At 51.7% G+C, this 21,738-nt stretch overlaps 1 long non-coding RNA gene across 1 annotated transcript; it reads left to right on the top strand.

The window, feature by feature from the left end:
* The first annotated feature begins 2,223 nt into the window (after positions 1 to 2,223).
* On the top strand, positions 2,224 to 4,316 carry LOC141420650 (uncharacterized). The gene is made up of 2 exons (XR_012445161.1): positions 2,224 to 2,857; positions 3,189 to 4,316. It is a non-coding gene; the product is annotated as an uncharacterized lncRNA (long non-coding RNA).
* The last annotated feature ends 17,422 nt before the right edge of the window (positions 4,317 to 21,738 follow it).

Raw genomic sequence — 21,738 nt, 5'->3', positions numbered from 1 at the left:
CACGGCTAAGGTCACAGGGCTGGGTGTCTAGGATGTGGTTTACAGGCCTGGGCCTTTGTTTTGTTAAGGGAAAAATCTACGGTTTCAAGAACTGATGCGGCCCCACTTAGGGTGGGTGGCATCCATGACCTTGGTGGGCTCCCTTGATCTCCACAAGGACTTTAGGATTTTTCTCTCAGAGACCTTCGCATTTTTCCATCGCTCCCGGCTAGCGCACCCAAGCACGCGTGGAGACGGCTGTCACCAGATGCAGGAGAAGAGCAGACGTCCAGAGGCCTCTGGTGCCGGGCTCTGTTCTGCAGCATCCACTTCTTTATTGTTTTTAGTGCCCCCTTTCTGTGCTGTAGAAGCCCAGTGTGCTTCCCTTCACCCCTGGAAAGAAAAGACGCTTCCCGTTTCACGCCACGGGTGACCCGGGATGCCTCCCTCGCTGTTGCTCCCAGCGACCACTGACAAAGCGCTCCCTCTTAGCCCCGTGACACCAGGGGCCTGAGTTCCATGGCAGACAATGGTGCCCACCCCACTGAACTGGAGGCTGTCACCTCCGAGCTGCCCAGCCATCCTCAAGCCCCCGAGTCCACGCGGCTGCTCCCGACTTTGCTACGAATGTTTGTGCATTTGTGCGTAAATTTGTGTTTGTTTTCCCTTTCGTTTGTCTTTTTTTTATCATCTGACCGGAGAGGAATTAGTAGTAATTAACTATACACGGCCGTATGTCCATGAGTTACAAGACATGGAGGTGACATTCAAGTGACATTCAAGCAAAGTCTTGCTTCCTCTCTTAGGAAAAAAGCACATTTCCAGTTGTACCCAGCAGTACTATTGTGGGCAGGAGAATGACTTTGTTGTTGTCTTTACTTGGGGCTTAAGTATGGCTTAACAAGGTGTAGAAGAGGGCCAAGTTCACAAGGATGGACTGTGGTGTTGTCTTGTGTTAGCCTGGCTAGGCTACTGCCCAGTCATCAATCAAATGCCAAAGTCTGTTATCAGGCAATCTTTAATAACAATGGGGCTGGATGACTGGGTGGGCCTAGCTTAATCAGTTGAAGGCCCTCAGAGGAGCGCCCAGGCTTTCCATGATGGGGCATTCCCCTGTGGACAGGATCTCCAAGCTGTATCAGTGGTCCGGCCTGCCCTTTGACTTTGCACTTGCCCAGCCCCCACACCACACAAGCCAATTCCCTGCATGAAACCATTTCATATATTTCCCTGCTGGTTCTGTTTCTCTCATTGGACTTTGTTGCCAGAAATGTGGGGAAAAGCAAAAGATGTAAAAGCTGAGAGCCACGAAGAAGAAGAGAGGAGGACACCGAGTTCTGTCTCACAATCAAAACATGCATCTGGGGACCCTAGTGCAGAGAGGGCAGCAGGGCTCCCTGGAGCAGAGACGTTGAAGCTGTGGCCTAGTCAGGGTTCCTGTCCTCCTTCTGCACAGCGCAGAGTCAAAGGGACCCGAACCTCAACAAGGGCTCTGAGGATCAAGCTGCTGTTTACAGCAGCCGGCTCTCGGTTACCACGGGTGTCACCGTCCTGGTGGTCACTGCACAGTCTTCCTTCCTGTCCCCGTGGACAGGGCTCAGACTGGATGGGATCTCTGAACCTAAAAAGCCCTCGGATCAGAGCAGAAAATCTTCCTCACTTCCCCTGGTCTCACACTTGGTTAAACCCCATATCCAAGAGAAGGAGCCAGCCGAGCGGGAGCCATCGGCAGAGCGGCCCAGCCTTCTCCCAGGCAGCCTGGAAGCAGCTGCATCCCAAGGCTCTGACTTGGGGGAAAAAAAAGAAACCGTGCAAAGCCAGACAAGTGCAAAGTCCACAAAATGCCCTGGTTGAGGGCAGAATTCAGTGCACACGTGCACACGAGCCCTTTCCTGGGGACAGGCCAGGCCGTGTAGTTCAATCCGTCCTCACAGGCAGCTCTGACATCTCCAGCCACGGTGGGGAAACGACTGGTGGAGGGGACACCATTCATGCACTTCCCACCCTCCACTCGAGGGCTCCCACTGTGGATTTCCAAAGTCTCCAGGCAGGTTTAGGATTTCCTGGGCATTGAGAAATCTCAGATTCTGTGTGTCCACTGGCAGGTTAGATTGTGGGTGTTTGGTGGGTGGTCTTTGTCTGAGGCCTGCTCGGTGCTCAGTGAGGTGCCTGGCTCAGGAATGTTCGCTTATCTCAAAGAACCTTAACAGGCGTGTCTCACCGATAAGAAGTTAGGCCAGAAAAGTGAGAGAACCAGCCCAAGGTCACAGGGCAGGCCCCAGGCCTGGGTTTTGAAACCAGCAGCCAGATTCCAGAAATTGCAGGCTGTAGAAGCAGAGGGGAAATGTCCAGGCCTCTCATTGCAGACGTGCAAAGAGTTGAGGCCCGGCTGGGATGGAGTCCCAGTTTGGATCTCCCCCACTAGCGGCCTTCCCACCCTGGGGAGCCACACGAGCTGGCCCCTTCCCGGTGTTTGGGAGAGAGAACTTCTTGCAGGTCACATGCAAAAGTAAATTCCAGGCATTTCTGGACGCTCTCCACTGACCTCCTTATCAGAGGCAGCTGAGTGGCGGTGACAGAAGACTCCATGTCCTCTCTGCACTGGGAGGAAAGAATCCGGGGTGCAGGCGCCCGTCTGGTGACTCACCATAGATAAGAGAGGCTGGGGATTGAGGGGACAGGGGAACCTGGGGGATGCAGGTCCCCCTCCAGTGTAGCCAGCTCTGGTACAAAGGTGGCCTGTGAGGCAGGTGGGAAGCCATGACCATGTTGGCACCTGCCCCCACCACCCGGGAGCAAGACTTTCTGAGTGCACTTGTCACTCAGCATTCTAGAAAGACTGGAGGACAACTACCAAGACTCAGGACAGCTTCCCAAGGTAGGCCTGCATATGCCCTCAGGGTCCTCATCTGTCCCATGGGGGCTGGGCTCAGGACGAAAGCTTGCGAGTGTATCCCAAGGGTCTGCTGGTTCACCATGCTCTGTGAAATTTTGTTTAACCCCCCAATTTCTGGCTTCTTTCTTTTCTTTTTCTTTTAATAAAAGATTTAGATGCAAAGCCTGGGCGGTGCAGTTGTTCCTCGCTCCCTGCTGTCTCCTGAGCAGGTGGCCCCAGCTCCTTCTCGGGCTCCACATTTGCAGCCCTGGGTGCTCCTGCAGGCAGCCCAAGCCTGCAGCCTTACCCAGACTATCCCTGTCCCTGATTCTAGGCCAGCCTGGCACTGGACCTGGCCGCGTTGGGCCCGTGCTGGGGAAGATGCCTTTGACTTGGGGAGGCAAAGTCGCTGAGCCCCCAGAAAGGAGCCCCTCCTCTTCCAGGGAACACGCGCCCAGCTCCACAAGGAGTTCACAAGAGTCTCCGACGCTCTGGCACTGCTGCTGGACCCGGGGACGGCAGATAAGAACTCGGGCCACACCGGCCGGGCAGGCCGTCAGTCGTGGGCTTCCCGTTCCTCATCCATTTCGCTGACAAATAATAACAAAATGTCACTTCCTGGGATTCTGATGGACGCAAGAATTCCAGAGTGGTACCCAGAGGTATGGTCGCTTCCCCTCTGCTCTGTCTACCTGGCCTGGTGGCAGCTCCGCACTTGTTCTAGACCAGGATCAACTCTACCTGTGACCCAGAGCCAGCTGGCCCCGACCTCCTTTGTCAAACTGGTTCAGTGTAGTGGGGATACAAAGGTGGCAGGACTGCCACCCGTGGTCTTACTAAGCAGCCCCTGGTGGTATAGGACATTTTAATGACTGGATTTATAAGACTGGTGCTCTGGGGTTTTTAAATGAAAAACTGTGATTTTCGAACGAACTTTAGAAACTTCTTTTAGAAAAGGAAAATGTTGCTTCACTGCCACCCCTCCCTCCCCCACAGCCTCTGTGCCTGGCACACTTCCTGCTCCGCGTCCCTGAGGGCCCAGGCCAGTGCACCGCCCGGCGCTTGCTGTGCAGATTTCAAATCTTCAAGAGCTGAGTCTTTTAGGTTAGGGCCTGCCACACCGCCACAGCTGGGCAGCAGTGACACAGGCAGAACACTGGGAGTTGGGGTGGGGGAGCAGGAAACAGGTTTGGACGGCCTGGGGCCTGGGGCCTCCCGAAAGGGTGGCCTCTGGGACTCAGCACAGGGCAGGGAGGAGCTTGGTGGGGACCTGGGAGCTTTGACCTCCTCTGGTTGGTTGCATTATTGATGGGCCAGCTGTGCGTTTCTAAACAAAATGAAGAATGTATTCGGACAGTGGCAGCTTGTGTCTGCTTACCAATTTGGATGCTTTAAACATTGTGAAAAAAACGTGAAAAGGTTTTTTTTAATTGTACAGTGTTGCAGTACAGAGATAACAAGGCGTTACTTCCTGTTGTGTGTTTGTGTACTGACCAGCGTCCTTGCTGAGAAGGGGGAGGGCAGAAGGAGAGAGAGAGAGAGAGAGAGAGAGAGAAGACGCAGTGACCGTTGCGTAACTCCTAAACTCCGAGTTGGTGGTGTGCGTGTGCACACTGGGACAGGAGGAGTTGTGTGCAAGGCGAGCACATGACCACCTGTCTCAGGTGAGGCTGTTCATCTCATCAGATGGGGAACAGCCCACACCTGTGCTCGAGGGCGGGCTCTCGTCCACAGTGGACCCCCAACTCTCTTGCTTCCTTCCTCCTGTGCCCCACGAACAAACTGAGCTCGCAGCACTCAGCAGTAAGTCAGCCCTGGCCGTGACTTAGGTCCTTGCTGCTAAAATTCGGTTTATCTGAAGCTCTGAGCATCGCTGGGCTCTAGGGACCCAAAGAATAAAACGTGGAGCCTGTGCTCCCAGGTGGGGTCCATGAGCCACACTGACGTGAGCTGGGAAGAGAACTGCTTCCCCAGCCATGAGGCCCTGTGGCCCCCAGCCGCCGGCCCTGGCCTGGCACTGAGGCTGAGGGTCCACTGGGGGCCAGAGTCCCAGGGATTTCCTGCTCAAGGTCCCCTGACCCACTGGCCTCTCAGCTAAACGTGGGGACCCCTGTGCAAGAACACATCCCAGGCTACAGACTGGAGTGCCAGTACCGTGTGTTGAGCTGACATGTCCCTTTGCACTCCCTCAGCCAAGGAGCAGAGGCCATCCAACAGGTCCCCCATGGGCGTGCGGGTCACCTGGATGAAACGGGGAGAGGGTCCCTCCCTGTGAAGGAGAGAGTCGCTTTCAGGGCAGTGAAAAGAACACGCCTTCATTTAGCTTGTTTCATTGCTTGAAAACACTGGCAGCGAGGCGTGGCTGGTTATGAAACACGCCCTCCTCATAAGTCATAAATGGTGCCCAAGCTGCTTCCCTGTGGAGGGAGAGGAACGCCCAGGTGAGAGCTGTGAACCACGAGGCCAGGGCCCCGCTCAGAGGGAGGGGGGCACAGGGCTCCACGCAGGCTCCAAGGCGTCGGTGAACCTCCTGAAACTCAGTCCAATGCACATTTTCATTTGTGTGTGCTGGGAAAGGGCCTGTAACTTTCCAGAGTTTTCCAACCAGGAAGATTAAGAATCACAGAGCTGGAGCGTTTTCTTATGTGTCTTATGAAGATGGAGAAGACTTACATTTTTAATCCTGGAGGCATTTTAGGGGCAGGGGATCGCTGAAAACTCTTCCACAAGGAGAGAAGGCGAGGTGCCAGAGAGCATCGGCACACTTGGTACTTATTTTAAAAATAAGTCCCGTGCCGTGGCTCATGCCTGTAATCCTGGCTACTTAGGAGACGGAGATAGGGAGGATTGCAGTTTGAGGCCAGCCACGGCAAAGAGTACATGAGACCCCATTTCCACAATAACCAGAGCAAAATGGACTGGAGGTGTGGCTAAAGCAGTAGAGCGCCTGTTTTTCAGGTGTAAAGCCCTAAGGTCAAACCTCAGCCCCCGCCCCACACACAAAAAAAGTCAGTCTCAAGAACTTTGAAGAAACTGGTGCCTCCCACCTGTAATCCCATCTACTCAAGAGGCAGAGATTGGGAGGATCTCTGTTTGAAGCAGCCCGGGGAAAAAGTTCGGGAGACCCTGTCTTAAAATGAAAACATCACAAAAAGGGCTGGTGAGTGGCTTAAGGTAGTAGGCCCTGAGTTCAAGCCCCAGTACCACAAAAAAACAACAAAAAAACCTTTGTATGAAAAGAAGCTGACAATTTAATGGCTTTTTAAAAAAGAAAATGGCTGCATAACTGGGCCTGTGTTGTGGTTTTCTACTTGCTCGGCCTTCCAGTCTCTTGGGCTTTGCATTTCTCCTTTCAACGTGGACTCTTACTCCCAGTTGTCGCATCCCCACATAGACCTGTAAAATTGCGTATTTCACTGCACTTCAATGGACTGCCATTTAGTGACCTGCAAAGCTGATCTTAGCCCCTTTTCTACTAGAAACGCGCGACACCCCAGAAGACCCTGGGCCTCCTCTGGCCTGGATGAATGAGCGCAGGGGCTGCGTGAAGGGAGGACACTGCTGTCCTAGGGCAGGGCCGGTGTGACCAGAGCCAACCTCTAACCAGCGGACAACGGAAAGCGTTTGCTTCACGACTGATGAATTTTCATCCTTTGCTCTGGAATCGAGGGGCTCCAAACTGCCACAACCACCTCAGCTTTCTGTCTTTTGTTCAAATCACAAATGCACTGTGTTTTGCTTGAATAGCCTGTGGCTAAAAGCCATCCATCCCTGCTGTCCTGTTTCCCAGTGGCCATGACGGTGAGACTCCCTCCACCCAGGTGGGTGAGCAGCTACTCTGGTGCCACCGGAGGACAAGTGCGCCCTCGCTTACCAGCTCACTCTCCTGGAGGTGCTTTGACATAGTCCACAGTCCTGCTGTGACTCTGGATTCCAGGGGAGGCTGCTTAGCCTGTATGACAGGAGAAACTGGAGGTTAGCTTGTTATTTCAGGAGCAAATTACGTAAGAGACTCAGGTTTGCTATTTGGCGTATCAGATGGATCCATCTGGGCTCAGTCGGTGATTTTAGCCCTTGTAGTAACAGGACTTCAGGAAGGACCCGTGCACCCCTCTGTCCAAACTCAGGAAGCACAGAACTGGTCCAAAACACGACAGATACGAGCCACAAACAAGCCAGAGTTCATTCTGGACATGTAATCTGAGCCCCATTGATGGGTCAAGATCTTGGGGCACGAAGATAATGCTGACTGTCTTGCTTCCTCCTTCCTTTTCTCTCTTCCTCCCTCCTATTGAGGATGCTGGGATGGGGGGAAAAGGGAAGCAGGGCCAGGAGGGTCAGTGGGCAGCAGCCAACCTGGGTCCAAGAAATGGGCTTGCTGCTTTGTCCTTAGTTCACCATGCTGGTACTAAAGAGTCTGGAGGATCTGAGTGGAGAACAAGGAGTGGACGGACCTAAGAGTTCTTCCTGCTGACTGAGGAATCCTGGGCTCCCTCTGCCCTCCCTGGCCTCCTACTCCTGCTGTATTGACCAACCTTTGCCTCCCTTCCCTCCCAGACGGTCGACCACCATATTGCCAGCTGACTAAGCGCTATGCTGACCCGGCAGCCCCAAAGCGGACTGTGTATCCACCCTCAGGAGCCTTGCAAAATGCAGGTGCCCAGGTCCCCCCGCTACAGTTCACACTGGCGTGCAGCCAGTTGCGCACAGGGACCCCATGATGGTGCTAACCCTCCAGCCAGGTGCTAAGCTCTCAGTTTTATCTCTTCTGCCCCACAAGTTTTATTGCTAAGTAAAGAATTAAGCTTCCCCTTTAAACAGTGATCAAGAACAAATGCACGATCCAAACTCACGTTAAGAATTAACCAAAGGAGAAAGCTGAGCGCCTGTGGCCGGGCTCTGGGCTGGGCGTCCGCAGTCCCAGGGAAACCTCCCACCCCCAATTATGGCGTTCAGCTAAACACGCCAGCCTGTTTCATCAGGGTTTCAGGGAGAGCGTGAATCACAAAGCTCACGACTTAGAACAGACCTCAGAAATTAAGACGCATCCTGACGCAGGCATGTTGTTAGGACAAATTCTGGGTCAGCAGCGGGCGGGGCTGGGAGAGCATTCGGGCCAGCTCCCAGTGTCCATGGGCAGTGGCCTCACTGGGCTCCACTCGTGGGCACTGCCCGGGGTGCGGGGCGGGAGGGAAGGTGGTGGAACTGGTCCTTCTGCTTCTGCAGACACAAGGGCTGGGAGGACCAGAAGGAACTACACAGGGCTCCACAGCACTTGCATTTCCAACCGCCAAAGTTCCAAGGATGAGCTCCTTGAACTTCTGTGTTCGTGGTTCAAAAAAACACGGAATTTTTAACAAGTTTTTTGCAACTTTGGAGCAAAACTCTGGCAGGTGCTCGGAAGTCTTTTTCCCTTTGAAAAGTGTAATGAAAATACTACAGATGATCACAAGTTTCTGCAGGGAGTTAGCCTATCAAGTGGAGGAGGAGGAGTGTGGCACCTGCCACCCGTTAGCTGTGTGGCTTTGGACCAAGCAACTTAACCTTCCTGTGTTTCGGTATTCCTATAAAATGTGAGCACAGTGGACCCTACCTTAGAGAGTTGCTTGGAAAACTAAATTTGTTAGTGCATGCAATAATCCATCGATACCAACAGAAACCCCAATCATCAACCTAGAGCCATCAAACATTAGTCGGTAATTCTCTTGCTGTATTCTCTCCCTCCATCTCCCTCACTGGGGCCGGGAGGGGGGCTGTATGCGAACACTGTGGACCTCATCAGAGCAGACAGCCGACTTGTGAGGACGAGAACCGGGTTGCATTTGTCCTGCTAGTGTAACGTTCAAAGTACCTCAGAGACAAGAAGAAATGGACTCAGCTGACAGGTGAGCTTTATATGGAAAATGATGGTCAAAAAAGAGCCAAGCCTCAGGACCCTCTGAACCTGGGGCTCCATTGCAGAGCTGTAGGGGCAATGATGGCCCCATGGGTGAAGGGGTCCCTTCCAGACCCTATCTCAGACTATCAGAATTCCGAGTCATTGAGAGTAAAAGGGGACACTGCCAACATGTCCTTCAAAAAGGACAGGAAAAGCCCTGGTTTTGTAGGGCTGCATCCCCAGGCCTTAGGGGCCAAGGAGACAAAGAGCTGACAGGGGCCCCGATGCCTGCTGGCCATTTGTCCCCTGCTTTGAGGTCTCAGGAGAAGCAGCACTGTTGGAATGTTAAGTGGCACTGGACGATCATAAATCTTAGTGTCTGCAGCCTCCGATGAACCCCACAGCCTGCCACTTCTCTCCGCCCGGCCAGGTCTGCCTGGGGCCTCTCCGAGAGGTGCAGCCTGAGCACAAGGCTGCCTGGGTGACCGTCTCTGGGACCGAGAGATCAAGCAAGCTTATCAAACACCGATCAAGCCGAGAGTCCCCACAACTTACCTTCATCGTCACTCTAAGTTGACGGACTCCTTCTCAGACTTGGCCTTGTGCAGAGCTATTGCTCAATGCAGGAGGTCACTGTCCTTACATTGGACGTCAGGGTTGCCATTCCCCCGGGACTAGGATGAGACCTACACTAGCCTGAAGAAGGCCAGAGGGGAAGGGGGGACATTATGGTAAATCCAAAGATTGGCACTTGCTCCTGTATGTCCTTGGGTGCTCCACCTTCTCCTGGGGAAAATTCCAGTCACTAACACAGTCCCTGAATCCCCTAATAGAGAGGTGAGACTCTCAGGGATCCCCTAAGTTATTCATTCATTTGTTCATTCATTCACTCAACAAATACATGTTGAATCAATTGACTCAGGGCCAAGGCTGTGATGAGTAACCCCAGAACCTCCCCTCGGCAGAATATCATTTAGGGGAGACAGGCAGGTTAATTACCAACCATTACGCCAGCTGCCTCCTGTGAAATAGACACGGTAGTAATTGTGCAGACACTGAGCTATGGAGGCTGGGGCTGTGGTTACCATGATTGGCAGCTTCGGGAGGCGCTGGCACTGGCGCTGGGCTTCCAGGATGCTTCACGGAGAGGAGAGAAGCGTGACCAATCACAGCTGTGACTTCATCTCTAGCTTTCTGTTTAGCTAGGCAATGCTTCACACTGCTCAAATAGCAAGATGAAATCAAAACATTTATTCAGCCAGGTGCCGGAGGCTCACGCCTATAATCCTAGCTACTCAGGAGGCAGGGATCAGGAGGATCGTGGTTTGAAGTCAACCTTAGGAAAACACTTTCGGGAAATTCTATCTTGAAAATACCCATCACTAAAAAAGGACTAATGGAGTGGTTCCAGCAGTTGAGTGCCTCCTAGCAAGCATGAGTCTGTGAGTTCAAACCCCAGTACTGCAAAAAAAAAAAAAAAAAAAAGATTTATATAATAAGAAATCTCAGCCAGCATCAGTGGCTCACACCTGTAATCCTAGCTACTTGGGAGATAGCAAAATGGACTGGAGGTGTGGTTCAAGCGGTGGAGTGCCTGCTTTGCAAGTGGGAAACCCTGAGTTCAAATGCTAGTCCCACCAAAAAAAAAAAGTCTCATTTCCACTGAGCTCATCTGAGCAATCCGCTCACTGCCCTTGTAATTAACCATTTGTACGTGGTCTGTGTTTACACTTCTGTTTCTTCACGTAGATGCAGGCAGATGATAACATGCTTTTGTATCCCTCTCTTCACACACAGTTCTGTGTTTACTTTTCCCTTAATGTCATATTCTGAAAATCTTTCTCTCTCTGTATGTAGAGATCTTTCCCATTCTTTCTTTTTTGGTGGGACTGGAATTTGAACTCAGGGCTTCACGCTTGCCATGCAGGCATCACACTTACAGTCTATCTTGCTATGGTTACTTTGGAGATGGGGTCTCTTAAACTATTTATCCAGACTGGCCTTGAACCATGATGCTCCTGATCTCAGCCTCCCAAGTAGCTAGGATTATAGGACTGAACCACCAGTGTGCCCTGCTTCCTTTTCTCTTGTGATAGCTACATTTGCTTCAAGCATCCAGATGAATAATCCAGATGGGTCATTCTTAATATTTTGCTGTTGCAAACTATGAACGGCACTGTGCATTTGTCATTTTGCACGTGCTTTGATGTGTCTATCCGTCAGATCAATAGGAGTGGGGCTGTGGGTTCAGACAGTTCCACGTTCCCTCCCTAGGAGTCACGCCACCTGTCTCTCCGCAGGCGGTGGTGAAAGCACTGTTTCTGTAGCGTCCCCAGCCTCTCTGTCGCACGCCTGTCTTGTAGGTGAGTGGCCACTGTCTCCCTTCGGTTATTTCATGATGACTAACTGCTTGAACTCCCACTCTTAGAAGAAAGATCGTGAGGTCTTTCGTTTGATGCCGCCTAAATGCCCGACATCATCAGCTTTAGGGAGTCTTGTGAGGCCAGGCACTTGGGTTTGGGGCCTTTCCTTTCCGATGAAGCTGAACCTGAATGGATAGGAGGAACCACCATGAGCACAGGGAGGTGACACTTACCATCTCTGAGGTCAAATGTGCCCAGCACATTTTCTCCCAGTGTATAGTTGGTGTCTTCACTTCTTGTACGCTTTTTTAGGATAAGCAGGATTCCTATTTTCTAACACAGTCACAAGGACGCTAAGTACCTATAGCTTTCAGAAGCAACAGGGTGCACAGCCAGGTGGAAGCATATGACTGGGGGGGGTCTCCCAGCCATGGCTGGGGCCCTGGGACCTTTCTCCTCTGCAGACGGGGCTCCTGGGGCACTGGGGAGGCACCAGGAGGCCCATTTACTCAACACTTGTGTAGCTCGAAACCTCGGACCTCTCTGCTCACCAGCCCACCTTCATCCAGCCAGGGTGCAGGAGGGGCCCGAGGCTGAAACTGAGAGTGACATCAGTTGCCCAGAGTTGGAAATTAGTATATGCTTTCAATGGCTCAAAAGGAAGTAGATGGAAACCGGAAGTGGGCATTCAGCCCAGCCACAGAGGCTCCTCTGCTCCTCCTTAGATGCTATTGACTGCAGATTTCTGTTCTCCTGTAGCCATCCATTGCCACGTATTAGCCTCTGAGGTGACCACGTGGATGGGGTGTAAAGAACCAAGGCTGTGGATGTCATCCCTGGGTGAGTTCTGGCTTCATCACATCCGACAACCACAGCCCGCACTTGTAAACCCAGCCCGGTTGTGCGAGCCCACGAGGGGAAAAGGAACTACACGCCTGCAATTTTCAAACCAACCACAAGAGCCAGGGCAGGAGATCACAGGACGTCCTGCCATCTCCACGGCCTCTCTCAGTGACTCTTCTGGATGCTTGTCTGGGGCTAATCCCTCCTCGCCTGGAACATAGGCACGAAACACCCGCAGAATAAAAACCACTCAGATTGAGTGTGGGGGGGTGGGGGGCATGGCCAAACACCCACCTCACAGAGTCACCCAGCTGCAAACAGGAGACAGGTGTGTGAGGGGTGAAGGTTCTCTTGGGATCAAGAGGAGTTTGTGCTCATTGTCCAAGAGGGGAAGAATCACAGCACTTTTGCATTGAGTCAGGAGGACCCAAGGCAGAGGGAACACGAGGATGAGGTGAGGATGTGGAAAGTCCTGCCCGAGGGGGAAGGGCACACGGCGCGAGGGTCTGGCCTTCCACAGGAGTGAGAACTCCCAAATGCGGGGCCCCAGCAGGGTCAAATGACAGGTTCAGAATAGGGACCTCCACAGTGCCGGTGGGCACGCATACGTGGTGTGAGGTGACAAGGTGTGAGCAGACGCCAGTCAGGCCAGGTAGGGAGGGAACAGAACAAGGGCAGCGGACTGGGGGCTGGCAGTGAAGACACTGCAACACGCACGCTGTGTTTCTTGTTTACAGCGCCGACTATTGCTTGCAATTTCGTGATTCGTTCTCATTTTGAAGTGCCACAAAGTCAGGAAAAGCTTCAGTGGTGGTAGCCCATCCCTGTGCTTCAGATGGGCTCACCCCAAGTCCACACAGTGTCATTGACCTCAGAGATCCCAGCAGAGACGCTGTGTGCTCCAGGAGCCTCTCCTGTCCACCCTCTCCTTGCTGCCACCCCTCCACCCCATCTCTACCCCACAACCACCCATCCTGACTACAGCTAGGCTGATCCCTCGGGTTTCAGTGGGTGCCCAGTTTCTCTTCCAGAAGCTTCTATACCCTTGTCAGGAGAGTTCACCAGATCTAGAATTGAGGAAAACAACTGGGGTTGGGTCTAAGGGAAGAGGAGAGTAAAGAGTCACGTTGCAGGCTGGGGATGGAGCTCAGTGGTTGAGTGCTTGCCTAGCATGCACAAGGCCCTGGGTTCGATCCCCAGCACTGAAAAAATAAAGAGAGCCAGGTTGAAATCGCGCACTGCTACCTGTAGCCCCGTTCTGGAAACTTCCATGGCTGTGCTGCTAAACCCACAACCAACTGCCTGGCGAGCATGAGATCACACCATGCTGAACAGAAAGACAGACATTTAGAGGAACGACCTACTCATTCCCTGGAATAAGGAGGCAACAGGGCTAGAATTGCACACTTACGTACCTAGGTGTCTCGTGACTTTTTCCTGGGTGAATGAGTGACAGAGCGCGGAGAAAGCCACGTGAGAAGATGCTGGCCACGCCACCCAGAGACTCGGGATGTGTGCACATGTGAGCCAAAGTCGCCCCCAGAGGGAAAAGCAGCTGGAGTGTTTCTTAAAGACTTCATTCACCCTCCGCCAAGACCACAGCACTCCACAAGGCTTCCTGTCAGCCTTGACGCGCCAAGGTCAAAGGTGAGGAAGTATTTTTGAAGCTATGAAAAATTTTGGCTCCATTGCTGGCTTTTGAAGGCTCTGTCCAGAGCCCATGTGATCTGCACTCTGAATGGGAGCGCACACAAGAGTGGGAGTTTGGCTACTTGGTTGATAACAAGAACAGTGACAATCCTAGACGCACAGTAGACGCTGTTCCCAGCATTCCTGCCTCGTTAGTGTTAACTCCTTTAATCCTCACCACAGCCCTGGCTTTACTCACATGTTCACATCAGACACCGAGGCAGCCCGGCCGTGGAGCTCTCCAGGGCCTCCTCTCATCTCCCTGTTATCCTGTCTCTCTTAAGCCAGAGCACTAGGTTATAGCTAGCCACTTCACATCCCTCCATCCTTCTCTCTCTCCTCTCTCCCTCCCTTCACCCCCTCCATTTACCCACCCCTCTCTTCTTTTCTCCCTCTCTCCCTCCATCCACCCATCCATCCATCCATCTACCCATCCACCCACCCCTTCTTCTCTCCCTCCCCTCAGCCATATTGATCTAATACCAACTAGTCTTATGTATTACTAGTTGGGCAACAGTCCAAACAAGATGGTAGCAAAAGGAAGGAAGAAGACACGCACTGTTGGAGGTGTCTTTGTGTGGATTGGACTATTCGCACAGGGACAACATGAGCCTCAAGGCTGAGATCCAGTCTGCACCCTCCAGCTGCCCAGAAGAGCCCTTCCGAGATGGCTTTGTGTTGGCCTTGTGGCTGCCCCTCTGCTGGCCCCACCCTTACACTCCTGCCTGTCATGTCCACTCCTCCCCACAACCTTGCACGCCCAGGAAAGCCTTCTCATTGCTTCCCCTTTCTCAAATTTTGCCTTAGTTCTGGACAACAGTGCATTTTTTCCAAAGTAAATTTGGTTTACGGAAGGAAAGTAATTGGATTTTCTGTGACACATTATCCAGACCAGAGTAACATAAGGGGTTGATTGTGCTGATTAGGGCAATTATAACCAAACACACCCTGTCTTCCACAAGCTCGACCACACACTTTACAGCAGGTGAAACTCACTCTGGGACAGGCTCTGTAAATACAGTGACAAGCTGGGAGCTCTCTCATTCATGTTTTCATCAGTGTAAAATCAAATGTCAGCACACAAGCCACTGCCAGGAGCCCACTGCCAGGAGACTGTGAATGCCAGGCATAATGGAGCCATTGTGTCCCATCTGGTGCAAAAGAAAGGACAGCAACTTTGATCAATAAATAATATGCGCAGTGGTGGGACTTTCCAACACAGCCATATAAACACCACCACAGGTTCAGCGACACAAGGCGACATCCACCTTGCATTTCTTTCTATTGCTCTCAATCTACCTTAAGCTTCTGTATAGCCGCTACCCACAAGAACTTAGTTGGAGGCCAAAATAGGACTGAAAGAAATAAAACGGCATCTTGGTTTTCCTTCAGATTGAAAAGCAAAGACACTACTTAAGTCCTCCTCCTCCCTTTAGGTCCGTAATGGTTTCCTGGACTCATAGCTAATATTAAAGGCTGTGTTAGCAATTGGTGGTACCCACTGATGCCTGCTCTCTGTGGCTCTTGGAAGATTGGCCTCCCTGCCTCTTGTCAGGGGCGTCCCCCTGTGGCAGCATCTGTGCAGAACATGAATCACCCTGGGGAGACCCTTCCACATTCTCTTGTTCTTCCTCTGGTCACTGACTTTGGCGGTCCTCATACCAGATGAAGACAAAGCAAAGCGGGAACTCAGAGGTGACCCTCAGTGGACGTGTGGAATCAGAAGGAACTAAGTTAGTGAGGTTGACTGCACATCAGACTGCCGATCCCGACAAGAGTGCACACTGTGCGGCAGACCCTTTCCTAAATCTTCATCTGCATGAACTCCTTTAGCTCCAGGACACCTGTTGAGGTTGAGTCCCCCACGTTCCCATTTGACTTCATGCCACTTGCACTCATCAGCTTTCTAGCAATGTGACAAAATACCTGAGGCAGACAACTTCAAAGGAAGAAAGGTTTATTTTGGCTCACTTTTGGAGGTTTCAGCATTGCCTTTGGGCCTGTGGAGCACCGCATGTCATGGTGGGAGCACAAGACAGAGGAAATAGACCATCTCGTAGGAACCAGAAGGGAAAGAAAGAGACAGGAAGAGCGTGACACCCCACTATCCCCCAGTGACCTAATTTCCTTCTACTAGCCCCATACTGAGTGTTCTACCAGTACGACCTACACCAAAAGTGTCACAGGCTGATAACCAAGCTTTGAGAGATACTTGAACTTACAGCAACACTTTGTCATTTTTTTAAGTCAGATTCCACTTTTGTGGCCTTAAATACTGTTTTATGTGCACAATCATATAAAACAAATAACTTTACTATTGCAAATAACTTTGCAACAGCAAATAACTTCTCCAGAGTAGTGGGATAACAAGATTGAAAAAGGCAGAAATCACACTTCCCCACCAATAAATAGGGAGCAGGCAAATCATACTCATTTCCACAGTCAAAAATGGCACAGGAACCGTGTGGGGTCATAGCTGACTGGATTTCATGAGGTCAGTTTCGGCCATCGGTTGCCGAATGTGGAGAGAGTGGCTCTTCCCTGCCATCCCAATCCTGTCAGGTTAGGGTAGCGAGGGTCCCGCCAAGACCCCACAATAAGGAGATAAGGGAAGGCAGGCGCAGAAGCCCAGCCTGCTGGCCAGAGCACCTCTGCTTCCTGGGCTCAGAGACTGGACTTCCAGCTCCAAGCTTATTTGAAGGCACAGCCCATGGCTTTTCAACTGCTGTGAAATCAGCCCACCCTCAGGAGCCGGGAAGAGTGGTTTGGATTCCAGTTTTCCTCTTCTGAGCTGCACGGCCTTGGGGAAGAAGACTAACTTCCTATCACTTTCCTTGTTTTTAAAAGATGAAAGGGTTTTACAGTCGTAAAAGACACCAGAGTCTGTTTTCCTTGTTTTTAAAATGAGCAATCTGAGAACACTGGTGCCACCTGGCAAGGCTGTGAGCGGCTCCAGCCCTCTGTGAAAGGGAAGGGGTGGGTGCGGTAGGTAGGTGCCATGAGTGTCCCCAGTGACTGCCCTTCTGGAAGAGGCCGTGCCTGGACGAAGGAAGCAAACACAAGGCGACTGGAAGCAAACTGGCTGGCTGTAACTTGTAAATTCTGGTCCGTTTCTTCCTCAGCTTCCCACAGATCACTGGAAAAGCAGGTTGCCCGTCTGCTATGATGGGAATCCTGGCAGAACTCCTGCCTGGTGCTTTGCTCGGTCCCAGTGGATTCTGACTCCTATATTAGTTACTTCAAAGGAACTCATGTGCAGCCATCTTCAAAGGATCTTCTGGCCTGGATATTTGAATTAGTCATAAAATCCGTCTCTGAGAGAAGACCACATATTCTGGGTTCTTCCCCCAGCCCCAGGCTTTAAGGCACTGCTCAGCACTCAGGACCAAAGACCACATTTTAAAACGTAGCTTGGCCTCAGTGAAGAAGAATAATTTGTGCACAAAAACTGAGCCGACCTGAATGGAATTTTCTATCAGTTCTCATTAGCACTCCAGCAAGGAATCTGGGTTCTTCAGGGAGAAGCATGAATTTCAACAGTGAAAGCCGGCTTGTTCTGGGTACAGGTGCTCTCTATGTCTGCTTTCCTTCCCTTCTGAGATCAGCAGGCTAAAGCAGGTTCTTTGTCACCGCGAGGACCAGTGCTTGCATCTGACTGCGCTTTCTTCTCATCCAGGGCTGATGGCTGTGTGCTCTGAGCACAGCTCTGAGGTCAACTAGAGCCAGCCGAAGCTGGAGGACAGTCACAGCCTGAGGCAGCTGGGAATCCTTTCCCGTGTGACTCCCGGTGGTGATGGCACCTGCCTCTGCTCACCAAGTGGAGGGTGAGTCCTCATGTCTGGGCCCGTGCAGGTGGCAAGCGCCCTGGGTGCTGGGCACCAGCAGCCTGGGCTGAAATAGACTGACTTCACAGATTTACTCATTTAGCTGTCTTTCTTTTTTTCCTCAGGTTAAATTATGGCTCTCTAATTAGCACATGGATGCATTCAAAACAATGCTGAGGGAAATTTTTGCTGTGCTGTTTCTGTGAGATGGCCATATTTTTTGAGAGATACTCTCTCTTGATACTTACCCCCTCTATGATTCTCTGTGTGGTACACCAAGGTTTTATGTAGTTTTGTACAGGGACCAAGTTTTAGCTGAATAAACAGAATGAATGACTGAACTCAGACTAGAAAAATACAAGATTAGGCTCATTTTTTAACACACATATGGATTGAAACAAGGAAATTTGTCAGGTATGGGGTGCCCACTGTGCTGTGTTCCTAACTGTATTTGAGATTTCTTTTCTCAGTTTCAATGGAACATCTTACCACCCCCGCTATTGTTTTTACCTGACCCCCCCGCCACACACACTCAGGGAGCTTCGGGTCACGCTTCACCAAGACTAATGTGGAGTGCCTGGTGACAACCTGGAAGACAGGAGGGAAAAGAAGGAAGGAAGATGAGGCTTCATTGTGGCTACAGCGGCAGAGGTCAGCCTGAGATGTGATGAAGGTGCCAAGGGCCGTCCTACACGGACAGGCCTGGATCAGCATTTACCAGACACCAGGCAGGACTTCAATAGCAGCTGGTTGAAAAGGAAGAAACCAAAGAGAGGAGGCAGGCCCCGAGGACAGGGGTCACAGGCCCTTCAGTGCTTTGAAACATGGGTTCGACTCCTCTCCTTCCCACTCCCATTCCACCCAGTGGGGAAACGAATAGGAACCCAGCAAAACCTTTGCGAGGACGGCTTGGAGCCACTCCGCGGGGAGCGAGACCAAAGGAGACCCCAGCTGAGGGAGAGGCAGGGGCACCTGCGTCCTGCTCACCAGGAGTGCATGTCATGCGTGCCTCCCCAGGAGACAGGAGCTGTCACCTATCACACTGAGTCAGGACCCCAGAGCTAGAGAGTAACCCCAGGTGGAAACAGAGCTCCTGTGTTGGGAGGACCGAGAGGGTCTGCAGGGTGCTCACGGGTCCACGTGGCAGGACCTGATGAAGGACCTTCCTTTACCTAATGTGCACGTGGGAAGGCTTTCCACACTTGTCCTGCAGACTTGTTATGTTCTTGTGTGGCCAAAGCGTGGCCCCTCATAGAGCCCACCCCTTTGTTTTGTTTTTCTCAGTTTCAGCCTTCGCCTCCAGGTGGTGGAATCACAGCCGTGACTGCAGAGCCACGTGCACTCTGCCTGCCACCGCTCCTCCACTGTTGCTCATGGCACCAGCGGGCCCCTTGTCAGGCCTCTTTTGTCCCCCACTTTCTCTCAACCTAGATTCCTGTTCTGAGGCATTCTGGAGACCACTCCTCCTCCTCTTGACCCTGTCCCCAAGTCTCATTGCATCGTGGCTCTTCCCATCGATTGCCTCCAGCCCAGCTTGGTGTGGCTGTCATGGGACACCTGAGCCACTCAGTGTGGCTGTCACGGAATGCCTGGAGCTGGGCACTTTATTTGAAAGGGATTATTTCGCTCACAGTTCTGGAGCTTCAAGGTCATGGTGCTGGCATTTGTCGGCTCTGGAGGATGGATGGTGGGAGTGCGTGCGAGAGAGGCCCCGTGGAAAGACAGGAAACCAGAGGCAGGAGGGGCCTTGCTCATTCTTTACAACTACTGAGCCGTTCTCAACCGAACCAGTTTATTCTTGCAGGACCCAATTCACTCAGACAGACCTGTATGGATCCATTGCAGATGGTGGAGACCCCATAACCTAATGATCTCCCACAGGCCCACCCCTTCTTAAAGATCCCACCACCTCAACGTCACCATTGGGTTCCAACCTTTGGGCACAGGCGCTTTGGGGGGCACACACTCAAACCATATCCAGGCCATGGCAGCAACCCTTACAGGGGCCCAACCGTCTTTCCAGCACTTCTAATGTGTCACCCATGACCCCAAACCCAAGCCTGAGCTGGTGTCCTAGGCCTTCCCAGCACTGCTCTTCTTATCCACCACCACCACAGAAAGACTCTTGCTGCCCTGTGTGTCCTCTGTGCCCCTCCTTCTCACCACCTTTGCTAGGTGAATCCACCCTCCCAGCCCCCACCCCAACCCAGCAGGGGAAATTTTGCTCTGTCCCTAATTCCTAAACTCCTGACCACCACTGAGCTCACAGTCACCTTCACCTCAAGGCCTCAAACATCTCCTCCTCCTCATAATTCCAGCACCAGTGGTGGCCCTGTTGCAAATCTGACTCAGCCGCACTGGCATGAAGTTTGCCCAGGAAGGTGAAGACAGCCCCATAAATCTTCTCCGGCTGGAAGTCCGGGTCCTGCCAGGTCAGGCACCTGGTGCCATGGCAGGAGTCAAAGCAGATCACAGCACAGTACAGCAAGTCATGCAGAAATCGATGCATCTTTTAAAGTTGCTAGAAACCTTCCATAATTATTACATAGCACACATTTATGCAGATATATATGAATTACAGCACAGGGTATTTACCTAGTCATTCTAATAATTTTTTGGCAGGACTGGTGTTTGAACTTAGGGCCTCAGACTTGCTAGGCAAGCTCCCTACCACTCGCTTTTAGTTTATCTTTCAGATAGGGTCTTGCACTTTTGCCCAGAGCCAGCCTCAAGTGGACATCCTCCTGCTTGTGCTTGCCAACTAGTTGAGATTATGGGGATAGTCTCATCATACCTGGCTTGTTTTTGAGTTAGGGTCTCATTGGCTTTCGCCTGGATCCTTCTGTGTTGTGATCCTTCTACCTCTGCCTCCCGAGTAGTCGAGTTCACAGGTATGAGTCACCGCACCCAGCCCAATCATTCTAATAGCTTTCAGATCAATAGACAGCTAGAGATTTGGGGCATGACTTGCTTGACACTTGCTTGACAGCCATTTCTAGAAGATGTGCTTGAGTCAGCCACAATTTGACCTTGATACTTGTGCCTCACTGCATAGACATTGGGTAGCTTCGGTCTGAACAGGGAATATCTGGTAATTTTATCAATACTATTCGTGGTGCAGGTTGGAGGCATGAAACCTGCCTAGTATGCACAAGGCCGTAAGTTCAAACCCCAGTAATGCCAAAAAAAAAAAGACACTAATCAGAGTGCAGGCTCACACCTGTAATCCTTGCTACTCAAGAGGCAGAGATCAGGAGGTTCGTTCATGAGACCCTCTCTCAAAAAAACCCATCACAGAAAAGGGCTGGTGCAGGCCCTGAGTTCAAACCCCACTACTACAACATATATATATATATATATATATATATATATATATAATTCATGGTGCAGAACACTGTGTGCCCAAGACAACTTTTTAAACCTCACTTTTGATTAAAAAGATCCCAGTCCAGGCCAGTTGGTGTCCCAGGCACCATCTTTATTGTGGTATCATTAACAGACCATAAACTTAGCTTCATAAAGCATACAATTCAGTGGTACTCAGCATATTCATGGAGTTTTGCATCACCCCCGCCTAACATTTTGGTACCCCAAGAGAAACCCCACACTCACTAGCACCGCTTTCCGTCCTCCCAGCTCCGGCCTCTACTCTGCTCTCCGTCCCTATGGCTCTGCCTGTTCGGGTTTGCCCAGGCACCCGAGGTGTGGCCATTTGTGTCTGTTTTCTTGCACCAAGTGTGTTTTCAAGGCTTGCCCAAGTGGTAGCATGTCTGCCTTCAGTCTTTTTCTTAGATAGACTTTAGTATTTGGAGCAGTCTTAGGTTCACTAGGAAACGCTCTAAGATTTCCCACATACTCCCTGCCCCCCCAAATACAGCCACCCCACTACCCCCATCCCCACCAGATCGCTGCTGTTGTCAGAACTGAGGGTGCCACATGGCCACAGCACTGCCACCAGAGCCCGTCGTCCACGTGTGGACTCACATGTGGCATTGGTGCCCCGTGGTTTTGGTAAACGGGTAATGACATGCATCTACACAGTAATGTCACTGTCCTCAAAGTCCTCAGTGCCCTGCCAGCTACAGGTGACATTGTTGCCTAATCGAAGAGCAAGGAGTTGGCTGTGGCCATCTCTGGACTTCGGTCCAGAGCCCTGCCCGTGCTGGTGTTCTGTGGCAGTGAGCAGCCACTCTGTGCTTTGACGGACCTTCCCTGCTCTGCCTCCTCGGGTCCAGGTCTAGAATGTTCTAGAAAGTCTCCGGCAGAACGCTCCGGCTGGGCTACTGC

This window comes from Castor canadensis, chromosome 1 (genome assembly GCF_047511655.1).
Source record: "Castor canadensis chromosome 1, mCasCan1.hap1v2, whole genome shotgun sequence".
In the NCBI taxonomy this organism is placed as follows: Eukaryota; Metazoa; Chordata; class Mammalia; order Rodentia; family Castoridae; genus Castor; species Castor canadensis.
Note: the sequence above shows the minus strand (reverse complement) of the source record. Positions and strands in the feature narration are given on the sequence as shown.